General features: G+C 37.3%; 1 protein-coding gene and 1 long non-coding RNA gene across 2 annotated transcripts in view; one reads left to right on the forward strand and one right to left on the reverse strand.

Annotated features, from left to right (window-relative positions):
- Positions 1-13163, reverse strand: part of LOC137073824 (sodium- and chloride-dependent GABA transporter 2-like) — a 70453-nt gene that overhangs the window by 35162 nt on the left and 22128 nt on the right. The gene's annotated exons all lie outside the window — the stretch shown is intronic.
- LOC137074194 (uncharacterized) lies at positions 11755-12895 on the forward strand. Its single transcript, XR_010904943.1, has 3 exons — positions 11755-11881; positions 11989-12168; positions 12337-12895. It is a non-coding gene; the product is annotated as an uncharacterized lncRNA (long non-coding RNA).

Raw genomic sequence — 13163 nt, forward strand, 5'->3', positions numbered from 1 at the left:
TAGGGTGTTGCTATGTGGTTGCTTAGGTACTCTGGTTGGTTGCTAGTGTTACTAAAATTGTAACTAAAGTTAACATGAAAAAAAAGCTAATTCAACATATGAATCAAACTATAATAAAAACTAAAAGCCATTTGACAAATGCTGCATTATAGTAAATTGAATTAAATTTGGTTTACATGATTTATGTATTTGTGTTGTTGCTGCAGATGTTCCTCACACAACCCTGAAGTAGAAAAGAATCAATGAACTTTAGCGTGATCTTTAAATCATCCGTAGGGCCTGTACATCTGCACGGTTATGAGTGTCTGTCCCAGAATGACCAGATGGTTTATTTTCTCGATCCACATTCAGTAATATTCAGCGTATCCCAAAAGCCATTACATCAGACACATAGAATGATTCAGAGTCACATGATGCAGCGCACACATGAACAACTACAAACACTTTTATGAGACGTTTGGGACAGATTTTAACACCATGCATGAAGGCATTCAATCATCTGATGCATAACTTTAGCAATGTTTGCTCTGGCATCACCGCACACAATTACAAACGCATTTACAGCCTGTGCAGTATAATGTGATTTAATGAGTGTCGATAGACATTATGTTGTTGATCCCTAGAACCCGCCTTTGTGCACTTAAGCATCGAACTAAAAAAAATTAAGTAAAATAGTTAAATCCTGCAGCATTTAATAATACCTTAAATGCATTACTCACCTTAGCAACCGCATAGAAATGAGCTAAAATCAGTCAAATTACCATGGAAACTGGATAACACTAACTGAACCCCCTAACAAACACATAGCAACATGTTAATAAAACACTGACATGATCTTAACAACACCTTAGAAACTAGGTAGAAACTCTCAACAGCTTAGTAACTTGGCAACACCCTGGAAACCCCATAATACTGTAGAAATTACATAGAAATGTGCTAAAAATCTGTCAAATTACCATAGAAACTGGATAGCAATGCCCAGGCAATTAACAGGAGCACCCTAACAAACACTTACTTTAAAAACTTGTAGCAATGTTGCCTGTGGCAACCATTCTCACTTAGCAACACCCTAGCAACACCACATAATACTGCAACTGCATAGCAATGTGTCAAATCAAATTTTCATAGACACTGGATAGCAATGCCCATGCAACCAGCAGGAACACCATAAAAAACACATAACAGCATGCTAGAACCTCTGATATCATCTTAGCAACCACATAGTAACACCCTGGCAACCGCAGAGCAATGCACATAAAAAACAAACTCATAAGAATATCAATGCCCAGTATATCCTGTATAAGCTCTGAAAATCACTAATAAACTATTTGAATTACTTTAGCAACTGGGGGAAATGTTGCCTGTGGCAACCACTCTCAACAGCTTAGTAACTTAGAAACACCTTGGCAACACCACACAATACTGCAACTGCAAAGCAATGTGTCAAATCAAATTTCCATAGATACTGGACAGCAATGCCCAGCAAAAACAAATAACAGCATGCTAAGCAACCACATAGCAACACAGCAATAAATAAATAAATAAATAAATAAATAAATAAATAAATAAATAAATAAATAAATAAATAAATAAATAAATAAATAAATAAATAAATAAGTAAGTAAGTAAGTAAGTATGTAAGTAAGTATGTAAGTAAGTATGTAAGTAAGTAAGTAAGTAAGTAAGTAAGTAAGTAAGTAAGTAAGTAAGTAAGTAAGTAAGTAAGTAAGTAAGTAAGTAAGTAAGTAAGTAAGTAAGTAAGTAAGTAAGTAAGTAAGTAAGTAAGTAAATAAATAAATAAATAAAAAACTCAATGCCCATTATACCTGTGTAAGCTGTGAAAATGACTAATAATCTACTTAAGTTACTTTTGAAACTGGGTAGCAACACCCTAGCAACCCTTCTCAACATCCTAGTAACTTAGCAACACCCTGGCAACACAGCATAATACTGTAGCAACTGCATAGCAATGTGCTTAAAATCTGAAAAATCACCATAGAAACTGGATAGCAATGCCCAGGCAACCAGCAGAAACACCCTAAAAACACAGCTAAAACCACTGATATCATCTTAGCAACCACACCGCAACACCCTGGCAACCACATAGCAATGTACCAACAAAAAAAAAACACTAAAAAACAAAACAAACTCATAAGCAGTTCAATACCCAGTATACCATGTATACGCTGTGAAAATGACTAATAAACTACTTTAATTATTATAGCAACTGGGTAGCAACACCCTAGTAACCCTTCTCAACAGCCTAGTAACTTAGAAATGCTCTTGAAGCACCCAATGATATATTTTTTTCTTTTCTCTATTGTTGATTGTTATTGATTGTTATGTTGTAATTAAATCTTCTGGTTTATAAATCAATTAAAAAAAGGAACCTCTCATAGGAATGAATTAAATGTCATCTTTTAAATGCCCTCATAAAGCACTAAAAACTGATTGGATATTATTCTTATCTTAGTCTCATAATCTTCACATTTGTCGATGTTGAACTATAAGGGTGTGGATGACTTTCAGCTTCAGCTGTCGATTTAAATTTGACAATTGTGTCACTAGTGAAGCCTAAGTGTGATCTAATCTGTCAAACAAATCAAAGTAAATCTATGCGTCATACAGTCAAATATAAATGGTATTTGATCTCATCAGCTGAGAGTTAAACTTGAGCTGTGCTGCTTAAAACGCTCAAAGTAACGTCGCTATACAACACACAACAAATGCAGAGTATGTCTGGATTGATTCCACTGGCGCAGACACCCTGTCATTCATCCGTCTCTCTCTCTTGCTGTTTCTCAAAGAAATATTTGCTGATGTGTTCGACGGCTGTAATCATCATTATGGCAGTTGTTTTGAAGTGTTCAGTCATTAAATGACAGGTCTCACTGGCATTAGCAAACCCAAACATGCAAAAACTGCTCTCTGCTGAGGCCAGTCTCTCGTTGTTGTTGCTTTGGGCTGTTTTGGCTTAACAAGATAATATTTTGCATCAACATTTACGAGTTGAGGTAATCACATCCCAATGCCAAGATATCATCACATATTGAACTTTTAATATTGTTTTCTTTTGCACCAAGCCAGCCAAATATAGAACGCTGAGAGGACGTTTGTGTCAAAGGAACAATGTTTACAACTTAAATGGTGTCCCTTAATAACAATACAACACTATTATTGAAATGCCCAGGCAACCAGCAGGACATACACATAGCAACATGCTAAAAACCACTTAGCAACCACATAGCAAAACCCTTGCAAACACATGTCCTTAAAAAGAAGACTCATATCATCTATAACTGGGTAGCAACACCCTGGCAAACACTCACAACAGCCTGATAACTTAGAAACACCCTGGAAAAAACCCATAATACTCTAGCAGCTGCATAGTAATGTGCTGAAAATCAGTAAAATTGACATAGCAACTGGATAGCAATGCCCTGGAAACCAGCCGAAACACCCTAACAAACACATTGCAACATATAAAAACACTGACATTATCTTAGCAACCACATAGCAACCCCCTGCCAACCATATTGCAATGTACTTAAAAAGAAGACTCATATCACCTTAGAAACTGGGTAGCAACGCCCTGGCAACCACTCTCAACAGCCTGGTAACTTAGAAACACCCTGGAAACACCCCATAATACTTTAGCAACTGCATCGCAATGTGCTGAAAATCAGTAAAATTGCCATAGCAACTGGATAGCAATGCCCTGGCAACCAGCAGAAACACCCTAACAAAAACATCCTATAAAACAACTGACATCATCTTAGCAACCCCATTGTATCACCCTAGCAACTGCATGACAATGCACAGAAAAAAAATCACATCCCCTTTGAAACTGGGTAGCAACGCCTTGACAACCACTCTCAACAGCCTAGTAACTTACCATAGCAACTAGAATGCCCAGGAACACCCGCAACAAACACATAGCAACATGCTAAACACCACTGACATCATCTTAGCAACCACATAGCAACACCATGGCAACCACATAGCAATGTACTGAAAGAAAACTCATGAAATAAGCAGTTCAATGCCCAGTATACCCTGTGTAAGCTGATGACGAATAAACTACTTGAATCACCTTAGAAACTGGGTAGCAACACCCTGGCAACCACTCCCAAAAGCCTAGCAACGCCATGGAAACACCCTATAATACTCTAGCAACTGCACAACATGTTTGCTCAATGAAAACAGCATTATTTCAAAATTACATTAAATTTATGGTAACACTTTAGTATGGGGAACACATTAATATTAACTACGACTTTTGCCTCAATAAGCTCCTAATTTACTACTTATTAATAGTTAGTAAGGTAGGTTTTGTAGGATTTGAGTTTAGGTATTGGGTCGGATTAAGGGATGTAGAATAAGCTCATGCAGAATAAGGCATTAATATGAGCTTTAGAAGTGCTCATAAACAGACAATATCATAGTAATATGCATGATCATAAGACACTAGTTAATAACTGAACCTTAACATAAAGTGTTACCAAATTTATGCATTTAGCCGATGCTTTATGCTAAAGTTATTTACTCTAGCAACCACATAGCAATGCTTCTAGCGAGCAGGAACTATATTATTCTGTGACCCTGTGTCAACAGAACCTGTCTGAGGTCAAAGGTCAGGGTACATTACGATGTTCATCAAGATGCATTTACTTGATAAGTAAAATGACATAAGATATTTTTGCTTCTGGGGTAAAATATCTAAATGAAGAGAGTTTTTGCCTAAAACAAGCAAAATGATCTGCCAATGGGGTGAGAAAAATAATCTTATTTCTGTTTGGGACGGAAACGAGAAACAAGATTATTTTTCTCACCCCATTGGCAGATCATTTTGCTTGTTTTAGGCAAAAACTCTCTTCATTTAGATATTATTTTCAACAAAACAAGGAAAATTATCTTATGTTGTTTTAGTTATCTAGTAAATGCATCTTGATTTAAGAATTGTTAGATATTTTGACTAGAAACAAGACAAAAATACTAAATAAGAAGAGCATTTTTTGCTGTCTTTTTTCTGGCTTTGGAGATGAGCGCTTCTCCTGTCCGTGCCAGATTCGTCCGGGGTCGCCGTCTCTCAAAGCGGCTGACCTCTATTTTGGAAAGCAACAGGCATGAACTCGAGCGTCAAGAACGCAGGAATGACGAGCCGTTGGCTGCTGCTCTCAATGAGGCCATTGTGTGTGAAATATGCTGTTTGCATTGAGCGATACGGATGATTCATACGCTGAAGAGGCAAATATCTGCAGGGATTGCTTTGGGAATGATATCATGCTGAAGCGGAGGCGACTCCACATTTATCAAACACTTTCAAAGGCGTTTCATAATTGATGAACTTTGCAGGGTTAGAGTCTTCCACACACTTAGAAGAACAGGTTCTATATAGAACCTCACACTGCAAAAAATGCATTTCTTATTTAGTATTTTTGTCTTGCTTCTACTCTAAATATCTAAAAATTCTTACATTAAAAAACATTTTACTAGACAAGTAAAAATTGTCTTGTTTTGGGAAACAATAACTAAATTAAGAGATTAAAATAAGCAAAATAATCTGCCAATGGGGTAAATAGAATAATGTTGTTTTAAGATTATTTTTCTCACCCCATTGGCAGATTATTTTAACATGTACTCCAACCAAAACGACTATATAGGTCGTTTGTCACTTCCTTGAAGTACGACCCATAGGAGCGTTTACTAAAGTTGTGCTCCTATCGACAATATTTTAACTCATGAAATACGACCCATAGGAGCGTTTACTAAAGTTGTGCTCCTATCGACAATATTTTAACTCATGAAATACGACCCATAGGAGCGTTTACTAAAGTTGTGCTCCTATAGACAATATTTTAACTCATGAAATACGACCCATAGGAGCGTTTACTAAAGTTGTGCTCCTATCGACAATATTTTAACTCATGAAATACGACCCATAGGAGCGTTTACTAAAGTTGTGCTCCTATCGACAATATTTTAACTCATGAAATACGACCCATAGGAGCGTTTACTAAAGTTGTGCTCCTATAGACAATATTTTAACTCATGAAATACGACCCATAGGAGCGTTTACTAAAGTTGTGCTCCTATAGACAATATTTTAACTCATGAAATACGACCCATAGGAGCGTTTACTAAAGTTGTGCTCCTATCGACAATATTTTAACTCATGAAATGCGACCCATAGGAGCGTTTACTAAAGTTGTGCCCCTATCGACAATATTTTAACTCATGAAATACGACCCATAGGAGCGTTTACTAAAGTTGTGCCCCTATCGACAATATTTTAACTCATGAAATACGACCCATAGGAGCGTTTACTAAAGTTGTGCCCCTATCGACAATATTTTAACTCATGAAATACGACCCACAGGAGCGTTTACTAAAGTTGTGCTCCTATCGACAATATTTTAACTCATGAAATGCGACCCATAGGAGCGTTTACTAAAGTTGAGCTCCTATCGACAATATTTTAACTCATGAAATACGACTCATAGGAGCGTTTACTAAAGTTGAGCTCCTATCGACAATATTTTAACTCATGAAATGCGACCCATAGGAGCGTTTACTAAAGTTGAGCTCCTATCGACAATATTTTAACTCTTGAAATACGACCCATAGGAGCGTTTACTAAAGTTGTGCTCCTATCGACAATATTTTAACTCTTGAAATACGACCCATAGGAGCGTTTACTAAAGTTGTGCTCCTATCGACAATATTTTAACTCATGAAATGCGACCCATAGGAGCGTTTACTAAAGTTGTGCCCCTATCGACAATATTTTAACTCATGAAATACGACCCATAGGAGCGTTTACTAAAGTTGTGCCCCTATCGACAATATTTTAACTCATGAAATACGACCCATAGGAGCGTTTACTAAAGTTGTGCCCCTATCGACAATATTTTAACTCATGAAATACGACCCACAGGAGCGTTTACTAAAGTTGTGCTCCTATCGACAATATTTTAACTCATGAAATGCGACCCATAGGAGCGTTTACTAAAGTTGAGCTCCTATCGACAATATTTTAACTCATGAAATACGACTCATAGGAGCGTTTACTAAAGTTGAGCTCCTATCGACAATATTTTAACTCATGAAATGCGACCCATAGGAGCGTTTACTAAAGTTGAGCTCCTATCGACAATATTTTAACTCATGAAATACGACTCATAGGAGTGTTTACTAAAGTTGTGCTCCTTTCGACAATATTTTAACTCTTGAAATACGACCCATAGGAGCGTTTACTAAAGTTGTGCTCCTATCGACAATATTTTAACTCATGAAATGCGACCCATAGGAGCGTTTACTAAAGTTGAGCTCCTATCGACAATATTTTAACTCATGAAATACGACCCATAGGAGCGTTTACTAAAGTTGTGCTCCTATCGACAATATTTTAACTCATGAAATACGACCCATAGGAGCGTTTACTAAAGTTGTGCTCCTATCGACAATATTTTAACTCATGAAATACGACCCATAGGAGCGTTTACTAAAGTTGTGCTCCTATCGACAATATTTTAACTCATGAAATACGACCCATAGGAGCGTTTACTAAAGTTGTGCTCCTATCGACAATATTTTAACTCATGAAATACGACCCATAGGAGCGTTTACTAAAGTTGTGCCCCTATCGACAATATTTTAACTCATGAAATACGACCCATAGGAGCGTTTACTAAAGTTGTGCTCCTATCGACAATATTTTAACTCATGAAATACGACCCATAGGAGCGTTTACTAAAGTTGTGCTCCTATCGACAATATTTTAACTCATGAAATACGACCCACAGGAGCGTTTACTAAAGTTGTGCCCCCATCGACAGCAGGACACTTTCATTTTAAAGCATTTTTCCCTTTTATCTGCTTAATATTTCAGGTTTTGCATAGCTCAGTTGGTTAACGATTGCACTATACAACAACAACAACACGCGATCGTGAGTTCGATCCCAGGGACACACGTGCTCATGAAGTGTGTATGACTGTTAATCACTGGGTAGGTTTAGGGATTGGGTGTATGCCAGCTAGAGTGCGCATGACTTTAAAACGTAAATAGGCCGTAATAAGGTGCTTGAAAAACGACCTATAGAGTCGTATTTTTTTGGAGGTCAGGTTGGATTATTTATCTTATTTTAAGCAAAAACTCTCTTCATTTTGAGTTATTTTTTCCCAAAACAAGACAATTACTTTTGCTTGTCTAGTAAATACTTCTTGTTTTAAAAATGTTTAGATGTTTGGACTAGAAACAAGACAAAAAATACTGAGTAAGAAAAGCATTTTTTTGCAGTGTGAGGTTCTAGAAGAGTGTGCTGTGGAGCTGAAATTGAACTCGCTTCATAATTGATGAATTTTACAGTTGCTTTGAAAGCTCGTTTTAATCTCGTAGTTTGAGTTATTAATGCGGCGGCATGTTGTGTTGTGCACAATGACTCACTGTGCAAATGCAGTTTATCACGCGGCTGTTGTCATTTTACACAATGAAGCTTAAAGCCAATGCTTTGATGAGGACTACACAAATACTCTCTATTTATATCCTAACCAGTAGACATTTGGGGGGTTTGGGTTACCATATTTTGATAACGAAAACCAGGACACTTGACCCGGCAGTGAGGTACTCAAATGATACTCTAGGTTTACTCAAAGAAGTTTAGTTTACCCTTATTAATTTTAATACATTTAAAGCATGCCCCCGCTGTTTGGATGGAAAAGGTTATATTAGGGCCAGGACAGGACATTTGGTCACCCTTGACAGTTTATTTAAAGGATTTAAAGGGTTAGTTCACCCAAAAATGAAAATTTTATCCTTCATTCATTTTCGGATCGCGTGCCAAACTGCTGAAATCATGAGACTTTGGTGATCCGAATCATGAATCGATTCACTGACTCATAACGGTTCAAATCCTGAATCGATTCACTGACTCATAACGGTTCGAATCATGAATCGATTCACTGACTCATAACGGTTCGAATCATGAAACGATTCACTGACTCATAACGGTTCGAAGCTTTGTTCTGAAATCGGCCATCACTATATAAGTCGTTATTTAGTGTTTTCCCGCACTAACTCTATTCTGGCCTCTTCATCAATGATTGTCGAGCCGCTGTAGTGAGATGGGCTTTGTAACGACGTCTTTAGTGCCTTTATGGGTCTTGAGAGAGGAAATGACATTGGTGTCAATGAAGGCCTTTCTGAGCCATCGGATTTCAACACTAATATCTTCATCTGTGTGTGAAGATGAGCGGAGGTCTGACGGCTGTCCAATAAAGTGAAGTAACCCTTTAAATTGTTTAAGGATTAAAAGGGATTTAAGGAAATAAAGAGAAAAAAAAAACAGTAAAAGTTACAGTTTTATTGTAGTTATTAAATAAACGTTTTAATTTTTTATTAAAACGTATTTATTTTCATCTGCCGAATATGTAAAAATGCGAATTGTTTCATGTCACGTCAAATTAGTTAGGATTGACATGACTAATATCCTATTTTCAATTCAAAACGGTAAAATGTCATTAAAAAATGTCAAGTAGTTTGCATCTCCGGATATTATACCGTTGATCGCTGAACGTTTCTATGGCAAAACAGTTGTCAAATATTAAATGTTTGCCTACTTACATCCAGTGTTGGGCAAGCTACTGAAAATTAGTAATTAGTAACAGTTACTACACTGCAAAAAAATGCTTTTCTTACTCAGTATTTTTGTCTTGTTTCTAGTCCAAACATCTAAACATTCTTAAAACAAGAAGTATTTACTAGACAAGCAAAAGTAATTGTCTTGTTTTGGGAAAAATAACTCAAAATGAAGAGAGTTATTGCTTAAAAGTCTTGTATAACTAAAGTTAAAAATTACTTATTTTGATGAGTTAAAGAAATGTAAAAACATGTCATAACTTATTGATCATATTTATTTTCAGTTCAATATATGGCCTTTTATATGCGAGTAGGACATTTTGAAGCTTTAAGAGTTCCTGTGGCTTAACGGCAAAATAAAAGCTTGATGGTTTAACGTCTGATATGGAGAAATTAAGATAGCCTTAAATATTAATATTGTCAAATATAAAATTACATTATTTTCTCATTTTTTTATTTTACAATCAAATATTACAATATTAATATTTTATATATATGTTATTATTATTATTATTATTATTATTATTATTATTATTATTATTATTATTATTATTATATAGTCATGCTGATATACATTATAATCACAACATGTTTTGGCAGCCATACAAACATGCACAGCAAACCTGTTTATAATACAATACAATACAATATAATTAATATAATATAATATAGGGTTATCAGAAAAATAAATAATCAAAAAAAATAATAATCATCCAACACTCCATACAATGTCTTAAATATTAATATGAAAACATTACAAATATTAAAATCTATTTTTAAATAGTAATACTTTATTGATATTGACTGTGTTTACAGTTGTACTTTATTTTAGATTTTTTTTTATAGTGAAATATTGCACCAACTTGCACTTTCTTTCTTTCTTTCTTAGCTTGTTTGCTTATTTATGCGTGCATGTTAAATCACAATTTTTACAGATTTTTTTGCAGCGCTAGTGTTTGATTTAATTCCTTGTCATTCTTGTAATCACTACAAATTCCTATAATAACTGTATTCTTCTGTTTGATCTGGGACATGCCGAATGAACACGAACACAGAAGGAGTGTCTCGTGCAGACAGATTCCCATGCTTGAGTTATTCAGGCCGGCAGTCGAGCTGGAACGGCCAATTAGTCCAATATCTGCTTCACTTCAACAGCTTTTCCAGGAAAATCCCTGTGGCCGAGAGAGAGAGAGAGAGAGAGAGAGAGAGAGAGAGAGAGAGAGAGAGAGAGAGAGAGAGAGAGAGAGAGAGAGAGAGAGAGAGAGAGAGAGAGACCCGATCGCTGGGTTACAACAAGCCAATCGCTGGGTTAAAACAAGCCAATCGCTGGGTTACAACAAGCCAATCGCTGGGTTACAACAAGCCAATCGCTGGGTCACAACAAGCCAATCGCTGGGTCACAACAAGCCAATCGCTGGGTTACAACAAGCCAATCGCTGGGTTACAACAAGCCAATCGCTGGGTTACAACAAGCCAAACGCTGGGTTACAACAAGCCAATCGCTGGGTTACAACAAACCAATCGCTGGGTTACAACAAGCCATTCGCTGGGTTAACACTAAAACCAATCGCTGGGTTACAACAAGCCAATCGCTGGGTTAAAACAAGCCAATCGCTGGGTTACAACAAGCCAATCGCTGGGTTAAAACAAGCCAATCGCTGCGTTACAACAAGCCAATCGCTGGGTTACAACAAGCCAATCGCTGGGTTACAACAAGCCAATCGCTGGGTTAAAACAAGCCAATCGCTGGGTTACAACAAGCCAATCGCTGGGTTAAAACAAACCAATCGCTGGGTTACAACAAGCCAAACGCTGGGTTACAACAAGCCATTCGCTGGGTTAACACTAAAACCAATAGCTGGGTTAACACTAAAACCAATCGCTGGGTTACAACAAGCCAATCGCTGGGTTACAACAAGCCAATCGCTGGGTTACAACAAGCCAATCGCTGGGTTACAACAAGCCAATCGCTGGGTTACAACAAGCCAATCGCTGGGTTAAAACAAGCCAATCGCTGGGTTAAAACAAGCCATTCGCTGGGTTAAAACAAGCCAATCGCTGGGTTAAAACAAGCCAATCGCTGGGTTACAACAAGCCAATCGCTGGGTTAAAACAAGCCAATCGCTGGGTTAAAACAAGCCATTCGCTGGGTTAAAACAAGCCAATCGCTGGGTTAAAACAATCTCTAGTTAACCATCCCTACATGTTAACCACCATGGATGCCACTTAAAAATGAGGATAGAGGTGAGTTTTGCACAAGCAACAAACTATAAATGTTCACTCAAAAGTGCCATTAAATGTTTTACTTGTTGCACACAAGTGTTTCCTAGTTTCCTCTTCCTTCTCTTTAGTTGTGTGTTAATGCTCCAGTCCATTCAAACACCTGCTGGGGCCGTTAATAAAGGGGCCAACCCTGGGTAAAACATGATGAAGTCTGGCTGGAAAACAACACCTGAGACGTTTGTGTTCAAGAGAAAAGATTGAAAGCCACCAGAAATGAGGAAAAGCCAAGACTGCATGCTGTCCGGCCTGTACGTTAATAACAAACAAACGCTCAAACCTAAGAGCCCAGTGTTAATGGAATACGCCTGTGGCGCTCTTGAGCATCCCAGCCAAACTATGTCAGAAGTAATTACAGTTTGCAAGGCAATAACAAGTCATTTGTGCAGTAATTGTATCCACACCCTTTCCTTCAACAGGCGGTGCATTCCAGTATCAGCGGCTTTCCATACCATCAAATACGGATCATCTGAAGCACTGGCATAGATACCAAGTTACCTTTTTATTTATTATTCCATTGTGGAAACACGCTTCCATGTAAACAGGAACACACTAACAATAAAACGAGACCTTTGGGACGAGCTATCGACTTACTACACAATGGCTTTGTTCCAAATCCCAGGGAGCTTTCTTCATGTCAGCATCCGGAAGGAACCGCAAAAGCTGATTCGGATCTAAAAGGCATAAATGTTCTGTAAATGTGGGATTGATTTGAGGCGCTCTATGATTTCAGGCTTCCTCATGGAAGATTCGACTCACAATTCATCTCAAGGGAGTTCTGCAGTGATGACGTATTTTTGTAGTTCAAATCACCCAATAGGATTTTTCCATTGGCTTTTGGATTACTGCTCTCTTGGCAACACAATTGTATCGTTCTTGCATGTTTTGTAATGATAATCCTTACAAATGATCAAAATGAGATACAATTGGCAATAGTAAACTACACTATAAACAAATTTTCTTAAGGCTTGTTCACACCCCGGGACAATTATCGCACATATTTATCGGCAACATTTAACGCCTCAGGACTAACTCAAGTTAGGTTTTTTTTGGTTTGACGCACCAGGTTAAAAACTGGCTGACCGTTTTGAAGACCAGATTGCCGCTTTTGTTCACGTGTCTGGAGCTGCTGAACTTACAGTAAAACACGACTTGTGGCGCTCAAGCAGAAAACTGTCTTGCCGAACACACATTAGCGAAGAGGAAGATGCAACAAGGCAAGATGAATGTAGAGCTGCTTGTCTTT

This window comes from Pseudorasbora parva, chromosome 4 (assembly GCF_024679245.1).
Source record: "Pseudorasbora parva isolate DD20220531a chromosome 4, ASM2467924v1, whole genome shotgun sequence".
In the NCBI taxonomy this organism is placed as follows: domain Eukaryota; kingdom Metazoa; phylum Chordata; class Actinopteri; order Cypriniformes; family Gobionidae; genus Pseudorasbora; species Pseudorasbora parva.